Source organism: Scyliorhinus canicula, chromosome 5 (assembly GCF_902713615.1).
Source record: "Scyliorhinus canicula chromosome 5, sScyCan1.1, whole genome shotgun sequence".
Lineage (NCBI taxonomy): Eukaryota > Metazoa > Chordata > Chondrichthyes > Carcharhiniformes > Scyliorhinidae > Scyliorhinus > Scyliorhinus canicula.
The window spans coordinates 57,971,460-57,980,227 of NC_052150.1; positions in this window are offsets into that span (position 1 = coordinate 57,971,460).

Genomic DNA, 8,768 nt, shown 5'->3' on the forward strand with positions numbered 1-8,768 from the left:
CACAAGTGACCCGAGGATTTCAACGGAAGCCAAGCAGCCTGCAGATGGCAGCAGAGCTACTGATTGGCTGTTCCGGGCAGATTTACATACGTGCGGTCAGCGTACGTTGAAGGTGCACCTGCACAAGTGACCCGAGGAGTTCGACGGAAGGCTAGCATCCAGCAGAAGGCAGCAGAGCACAGCTACTGATTGGCTGTTCCGGGCAGATTTGCATACGTGCAGTGCGGTCAGCGTAAATTGAAGGTGCACCTGCACAAGTGACCCGAGTAGTTCGATGGAAGGCAAGCATCCAGCAGAGGGCAGCAGAGCCGCGTTTCTGATTGGCTGTTCTGGGCAGATTTGCATATGTGAAGTGCGGTCAGCGTAAGTTGATGGTGCACCTGCACAAGTGACCCGAGGATTTCAACGGAAGCCAAGCATCCAACAGAAGTCAGCAGAGCTTCTGATTGGCTGTTCCAGGCAGATTTGCATACGTGCGGTCAGCGTAAGTTGAAGGTGCACCTGCACAAGTGACCTGAGGAGTTCGACGGAAGTCAAGCATCCAGCAGAGGGAAGCAGAGCAGAGATTCTGATTGGCTGTTCCGGGCAGATTTGCATACGTGCAGTGCGGTCAGAGTAAGTTGAAGGTGCACCTGCACAAGTGACCCGAGGCGATCGACGGAAGGCAAGCATCCAGCAGAGGGCACCAGAGCAGAGCTTTTGATTGGCTGTTCCGGACAGATTTGCACATGTTCAGTGCGGTGAGAGTAAGTTGAAGGTGCACCTGCATAAGTGACCCGAGGAGTTCGACGGAAGGCAAGCATCCAACAGAGGGCAGCAGAGCTTCTGATTGGCTGTTCTGGACAGATTTGCATGCGTGCGGTCATCGCAAGTTGAAGGTGCACCTGCACAAGTGACCTGTGGAGTTCGATGGAAGGCAAGCATCCAGCAGAGGGCAGCAGAGCAGAGCTTCTGATTGGCTGTTCACGGCAGATTTGCATACGTGCAGTGCGGCCAGAGTAAGTTGAAGGTGCACCTGCACCTTCATACTGGGGGCTGGTTTAGATCCCTGGTCAAAATCGCTGGCTTTTAAAGCAGACCAAGCAGGCCAGCAGCACGGTTCGATTCCCGTACCAGCCTCCCCGGACAGGTGCCAGAATGTGGCGACTAGGGGCTTTTCACAGCAAAGTCATTGAAGCCTGCTCGTGAAAATAAACAATTTTCATTTCATTTTCACAAGTGACCTGAGGAGTTCGAGGGAAGGCAAGCATCCAGCAGAGGGCAGCAGAGCAGAGCTTCTGATTGGCTGTTCCGGGCAGATTTGCATACGTGCAGTGCGGTCAGCATAAGTTGAAGGTGCACCTGCACAAGTGACCCGAGGAGTTCAACGGAAGCCAAGCATCCAGCAGAGGGCAGCAGAGCTTCTGATTGGCTGTTCCGGGCAGATTTGCATACGTGCGGTCAGCGTACGTTGAAGGTGCACCTGCACAAGTGACCCGAGGAGTTCGACGGAAGACTAGCATCCAGCAGAAGGCAGTAGAGCACAGCTACTGATTGGCTGTTCTGGGCAGATTTGCATACGTGCAGTGCGGTCAGCGTAATTTGAAGGTGCACCTGCACAAGTGACCCGAGGAGTTCAACGGAAGGCAAGCATCCAACAGAGGGCAGCAGAGCTTCTGATTGGCTGTTCCGGGCAGATTTGCATACGTGCGGTCATCGCAAGTTGAATTGTGCACCTGCACAAGTGACCCGAGGAGTTCGACGGAAGGCAAGCATCCAGCAGAGGGCAGCAGAGCAGAGCTTCTGATTGGCTGTTCCGGGCAGATTTGCATACGTGCAGTGCGGTCAGCGTAAGTTGAAGGAGCACCCGCACAAGTGACCCGAGGCGTTCGACGGAAGGCAAGTATCCAGTAGAGGGCAGCAGAGCAGAGCTTCTGATTGGCTGTTCCGGGCAGATGTGCATACGTGCAGGGCGGTCAGCGTAAGTTGAAGGTGCACATGAACAAGTGACCCGAGGAGTTCAACGGAAGGCAAGCATGCAGCAGAGGGCAGGAGAGCAGAGCTTCTGATTGGCTGTTCCGGCCAGATTTGCATACGTGCAGTGAGGTCAGTGTAAGTTGAAGGTGCACCTGCACAAGTGAGCCGAGTAGTTCGATGGAAGGCAAGCATCCAGCAGAGGGCAGCAGAGCTGAGCTTCTGATTGGCTGTTCTGGGCAGATTTGCATATCTGAAGTGCGGTCAGCGTAAGTTGATGGTGCACCTGCACAAGTGACCCGAGGATTTCAACGGAAGGCAAGCATCCAACAGAAGTGAGAAGAGCTTCTGGTTGACTGTTCCGGGCAGATTTGCATACGTGCAGTGCGGTCAGCGTAAGTTGAAGGTGGACCTGCACAAGTGACCCGAGGATTTCGACGGAAGGCAAGCATCTAGCAGAGGGCAGCAGTGCAGAGCTTCTGATTGGCTGTTCCGGGCAGATTTGCATACGTGCAGTGCGGTCAGCGCAAGTTGAAGGTGCACCTGCACAAGTGACCCGAGGAGTTAGACGGAAGGCAAGCATCCAGCAGCGGGCAGCAGAGCAGAGCTTTTGATTGGCTGTTCCGGGCAGATTTGCATGCGTGCAGTGCGGTCAGCAAAAGGTGAAGGTGCACCTGCACAAGTGACCCGAGGAGTTCAACGGATGGCAAGCATCCAACAGGGGGCAGCAGAGCTTCTGATTCGCTGTTCCGGGCAGATGTGCATACGTGCTGTCATCGCAAGTTGAAGGTGCACCTGCACAAGTGACCTGAGGAGTTTGACGGAAGACAAGCATCCAGCAGAAGGCAGCAGAGCAGAGCTTCTGATTGGCTGTTCTGGGCAGATTTGCATACGTGCAGTGCGGTCAGCGTAATTTGAAGGTGCACCTGCACAAGTGACCCGAGGTGTTCGATGGAAGGCAAGCATCCAGTAGAGGGCAGCAGAGCAGAGCTTCTGATTGGCTGTTCCGGGCAGAAGTGCATAAGTGCAGGGCGGTCAGCGTAAGTTGAAGGTGCACATGAACAAGTGACCCGAGGAGTTCAACGGAAGGCAAGCATCCAACAGAAGGCAGCAGAGCTTCTGCTTGGCTGTTCCGGGCAGATTTGCATACGTGCGGTCATCGCAAGTTGAATTGTGCACCTGCACAAGTGACCCGAGGAGTTCGACGGAAGGCAAGCATCCAGCAGAGGGCAGCAGAGCAGAGCTTCTGATTGGCTGTTCCGGGCAGATTTGCATACGTGCAGTGCGGTCAGCGTAAGTTGAAGGAGCACCCGCACAAGTGACCCGAGGCGTTCGACGGAAGGCAAGTATCCAGTAGAGGGCAGCAGAGCAGAGCTTCTGATTGGCTGTTCCGGGCAGATGTGCATACGTGCAGGGCGGTCAGCGTAAGTTGAAGGTGCACATGAACAAGTGACCCGAGGAGATCAACGGAAGACAAGCATCCAACAGAAGTCAGCAGAGCTTCTGATTGGCTGTTCCAGGCAGATTTGCATACGTGCGGTCAGCGTAAGTTGAAGGTGCACCTGCACAAATGACCTGAGGAGTTCGACGGAAGGCAAGCATCCAGCAGAGGGCAGCAGAGCAGAGCTTTTGATTGGCTGTTCTGGGCAGATTTGCATATGTGAAGTGCGGTCAGCGTAAGTTAATGGTGCACCTGCACAAGTGACCCGAGGATTTCAACGGAAGGCAAGCATCCAACAGAAGTCAGCAGAGCTTCTGATTGGCTGTTCCAGGCAGATTTGCATATATGCGGTCAGCGTAAGTTGAAGGTGCACCTGCACAAGTGACCTGAGGAGTTCGACGGAAGGCAAGCATCCAGCAGAGGGCAGCAGAGCAGAGCTTTTGATTGGCTGTTCTGGACAGATTTGCATATGTGCAGTGCTGTCAGAGTAAGTTGAAGGTGCACCTGCACAAGTGACTCGAGGTGTTCGACGGAAGGCAAGCATCCAGCAGAGGGCAGCAGAGCAGAGCTTCTGATTGGCTGTTCCGGGCAGATTTGCATACGTGCAGTGCGGTCAGCGTAAGTTGAAGGTGCACCTGCACAAGTGACCCGAGGAGTTCGACGGAAGGCAAGCATCCAGCAGAGGGCAGCAGAGCAGAGCTTCTGATTGGCTGTTCCGGGCAGATTTGCATGTGTGCAGTGCGGTCAGCGTAAGGTGAAGGTGCACCTGCACAAGTGACCCGAGGAGCTCGACGGAAGGCAAGTATCCAGCAGAAGGCAGCTGAGCTTCTGATTGGCTGTTCTGGGCATATTTGCATACGTGAAGTGCGGTCAGCGTAAGTTGAAGGTGCACCTTCACAAGTGACCCGTGGAGTTCAACGGAAGGTAAGCATCCAACAGAGGGCAGCAGAGCTTCTGATTGGCTGTTCCGGGCAGATTTGCATACGTGCGGTCATCGCAAGTTGAAGGTGCACCTGCACAAGTGACCTGAGGAGTTCGACGGAAGGCAAACATCCAGCAGAAGGCAGCAGAGCAGAGCTTCTGATTGGCTGTTCTGGGCAGATTTGCATATGTGCAGTGCGGTCAGCGTAAGTTGAAGCTGCACCTGCATACTAGGGGCTGGTTTAGATCCCTGGGCTAAATCGCTGGCATTTCAAGCAGGCCAGCAGCACGGTTCGATTCCCATACCAGCCTCCCCGGACAGGTGCCGGAATGTGGCGACTAGGGGCTTTTCACAGTAACTTCATTGAAGCCTACTCGTGAAAATAAACGATTTTCATTTCATTTTCACAAGTGACCCGAGGAGTTCGACGGAAGGTAAGCATCCAGCAGAGGGCAGCAGAGCTTCTGATTGGCTGTTCCGGGCAGATTTGCATACGTGCAGTGCGGTCAGCGTAAATTGAAGGTGCACCTGCACAAGTGACCCGAGGAGTTCAACGGAAGCCAAGCATCCAGCAGAGGGCAGCAGAGCTTCTGATTGGCTGTTCCAGGCAGATTTGCATACGTGCGGTCAGCGTAAGTTGAAGGTGCACCTGCACAAGAGACCCGAGGAGTTCGACGGAAGTCAAGCATCCAGCAGAGGGCAGCAGAGCAGAGCTTCTGATTGGCTGTTCCGGGCAGATTTGCATACGTGCAGTGCGGTCAGCGGAAGTTGAAGGAGCACCCGCACAAGTGACCCGAGGCGTTCGACGGAAGGCAAGCATCCAGTAGAGTGCAGCAGAGCAGAGCTTCTGATTGGCTGTTCCGGGCAGATGTGCATACGTGCAGGGCGGTCAGCGTAAGTTGAAGGTGCACATGAACAAATGACCCGAGGAGTTCAACGGAAGGCAAGCATGCAGCAGAGGGCAGCAGAGCAGAGCTTCTGATTGGCTGTTCCGGGCAGATTTGCATACGTGCAGTGCGGTCAGTGTAAGTTGAAGGTGCACCTGCACAAGTGACCCGAGGAGTTCGACGGAAGGCAATCATCCAGCAGGGGGCTGCAGAGCAGAGCTTCTGATTGGCTGTTCCGGGCAAATTTGCAAACGTGCAGTGCGGTCAGCGTAAGTTGAAGGTGCACCTGCACAAGTGACCCGAGGAGTTCAACGGAAGGCAAGCATCCAGCAGAGGACAGCAGAGCAGAGCTTCTGAATGGCTGTTCCGGGCTGATTTGCATACGTGCAGTGCGGTCAGCGAAAGTTGAAGGTGCATCTGCACAAGTGACCCGAGGAGATGGACGGAAGGCTAGCATCCAGCAGAGGGCAGCCGAGCAGAGCTTTTGATTTGCTGTTCCGGACAGATTTGCATACGTGTAGTGCGGTCAGAGTAAGTTGAAGGTGCACCTGCGTAAGTGACCCGAGGAGTTCGACGGAAGGCAAGCATCCAGCAGAGGGCAGCAGAGCAGAGCTTCTGGTTGGCTGTTCTGGGCAGATTTACATACGTTCAGTGCGGTCAGCGGAAGTTGAAGGTGCACCTGCACAAGTGACCCGAGGCGTTCGACGGAAGGCAAGCGTCCAGTAGAGGGCAGGAGAGCAGAGCTTCTGATTGGCTGTTCCGGGCAGATGTGAATACGTGCAGGGCGGTCAGCGTAAGTTGAAGGTGCACATGAACAAGTGACCCGAGGAGTTCGACGGAAAGCAAGCATGCAGCAGAGCAGAGCTTCTGATTGCCTGTTCCAGGCAGATTTGCATACGTGCAGTGCGGTCAGCGTAAGTTGAAGGTGCACCTGCACAAGTGACCCGAGGAGTTCAACGGAAACCAAGCATCCAGCAGAGGGCAGCAGAGCTTCGGATTGGCTGTTCCGGGCAGATTTGCATACGTGCGGTCAGCGTAGGTTGAAAGTGCACCTGCACAAGTGACCCGAGGAGTTCGACAGAAGGCAAGCATCCAGCAGAGGTCAGCAGAGCAGAGCTTCTGATTGGCTGTTCCGGGTAGATTTGCATACGTGCAGTGCAGTCAGCATTAGTTGAAGGAGCACCTGCACAAGTGACCCGAGGAGTTCAACGGAAGGCATGCATCCAGCAGAGGGCAGCAGAGCAGAGCTTCTGAATGGCTGTCCTGGGCAGATTTGCATACGTGCAGTGCGGTCAGCGAAAGTTGAAGGTGCACCTGCACAAGTGACCCGAGGAGATGGACGGAAGGCTAGCATCCAGCAGAGGGCAGCCGAGCAGAGCTTTTGATTTGCAGTTCCGGACAGATTTGCATACGTGTAGTGCGGTCAGAGTAAGTTGAAGGTGCACCTGCGTAAGGGACCTGAGGAGTTCGATGGAAAGCAAGCATCCAGCAGAGGGCAGCAGAGCTTCTGATTGGCTGTTCCGGGCAGATTTGCATACGTGCGGTCATCGCAAGTTGAAGGTGCACCTGCACAGATGACCTGAGGAGTTTGACGGAAGGCAAGCATCCAGCAGAAGGCAGCAGAGCAGAGCTTCTGATTGGCTGTTCCGGGCAGATTTGCATACGTGCAGTGCGGTCAGCGTAAGTTGAAGGTGCACCTGCACAATTGACCCGAGGAGTTCGACGGAAGGCAAGCATCCAGCAGAGGACAGCAGAGCAGAGCTTCTGATTGGCTGTTCCGGGCAGATTTGCATGCGTGCAGTGCGGTCAGCGTAAGGTGAAGGTGCACCTGCACAAGTGACCCGAGGAGTTCGACGGAAGGCAAGCGTCCAGCAGAAGACTGCAGAGCAGAGCTTCTGATTCGCTGTTCCGGGCAGATTTGCATACGTGCGGTCAGCGTAAGTTGAAGCTGCACCTGCATACTAGGGGCTGGTTTAGATCCCTGGGCTAAATCGCTGGCATTTCAAGCAGGCGAGCAGCATGGTTCGATTCCCGTACCAGCCTCCCCGGACAGGTGCCGGAATGTGGCGACTAGGGGCTTGTCACAGTAACTTCATTGAAGCCTACTCGTGATAATAAACGATTTTCATTTCATTTTCACAAGTGACCCGAGGAGTTCGACGGAAGGCAGGCATCCAGCAGAGGGCAGCAGAGCAGAGCTTCTGATTGGCTGTTCCGGGCAGATTTGCATACGTGCAGTGCGGTCAGCGTAAATTGAAGGTGCACCTGCACAAGTGACCCGAGTAGTTCAACGGAAGCCAAGCATCCAGCAGAGGACAGCAGAGCTTCTGATTGGCTGTTCCAGGCAGATTTGCATACGTGCGGTCAGCGTAAGTTGAAGGTGCACCTGCACAAGTGACCCGAGGAGTTCGACGGAAGGCAAGCATCCAGCAGAGGGCAGCAGAGCAGAGTTTCTGATTGGCTGTTCCGGGCAGATTTGCATACGTGCAGTGCGGTCAGCGTAAGTTGAAGGAGCACCCACACAAGTGACCCGAGGCGTTCGACGGAAGGCAAGCATCCAGTAGAGGGCAGCAGAGCAGAGCTTCTGATTGGCTGTTCCGGGCAGATGTGCATACGTGCAGGGCGGTCAGCGTAAGTTGAAGGTGCACATGAACAAGTGACCCGAGGAGTTCAACGGAAGGCAAGCATGCAGCAGAGGGCAGCAAAGCAGAGCTTCTGATTGGCTGTTCCGGGCAGATTTGCATACGTGCAGTGCGGTCAGTGTAAGTTGAAGGTGCACCTGCACAAGTGACCCGAGGGGTTCGACGGAAGGCAAGCATCCAGCAGGGGGCTGCAGAGCAGAGCTTCTGATTGGCTGTTCCGGCAAATTTGCAAACGTGCAGTGCGGTCAGCGTAAGTTGAAGGTGCACCTGCACAAGTGACCCGAGGAGTTCAACGGAAGGCAAGCATCCAGCAGAGGACAGCAGAGCAGAGCTTCTGAATGGCTGTTCCGGGCAGATTTGCATACGTGCAGTGCGGTCAGCGAAAGTTGAAGGTGCATCTGCACAAGTGACCCGAGGAGATGGACGGAAGGCTAGCATCCAGCAGAGGGCAGCCGAGCAGAGCTTTTGATTTGCTGTTCCGGACAGATTTGCATACGTGTAGTGCGGTCAGAGTAAGTTGAAGGTGCACCTGCGTAAGTGACCCGTGGAGTTCGACGGAAGGCACGCATCCAGCAGAGGGCAGCAGAGCAGAGCTTCTGGTTGGCTGTTCCAGACAGATTTGCATACGTGCAGTGCGGTCAGCGTAAGTTGAAGGTGCACCTGCGCAAACGACCCGAGGAGTTCGACGGAAGGCAAGCATCCAGCAGAGGGCAGCAGAGCAGAGCTTCTGGTTGGCTGTTCCAGACAGATTTGCATACGTGCAGTGCGGTCAGCGTAAGTTCAAGGTGCACCTGCGCAAACGACCCGAGGAGTTCGACGGAAGGCAAGCATCCAGCAGAGGGCAGCAGAGCAGAGCTTCTGATTTGCTGTTCTGGGCAGATTTGCATACGTTCAGTGCGGTCAGCGGAAGTTGAAGGTGCACC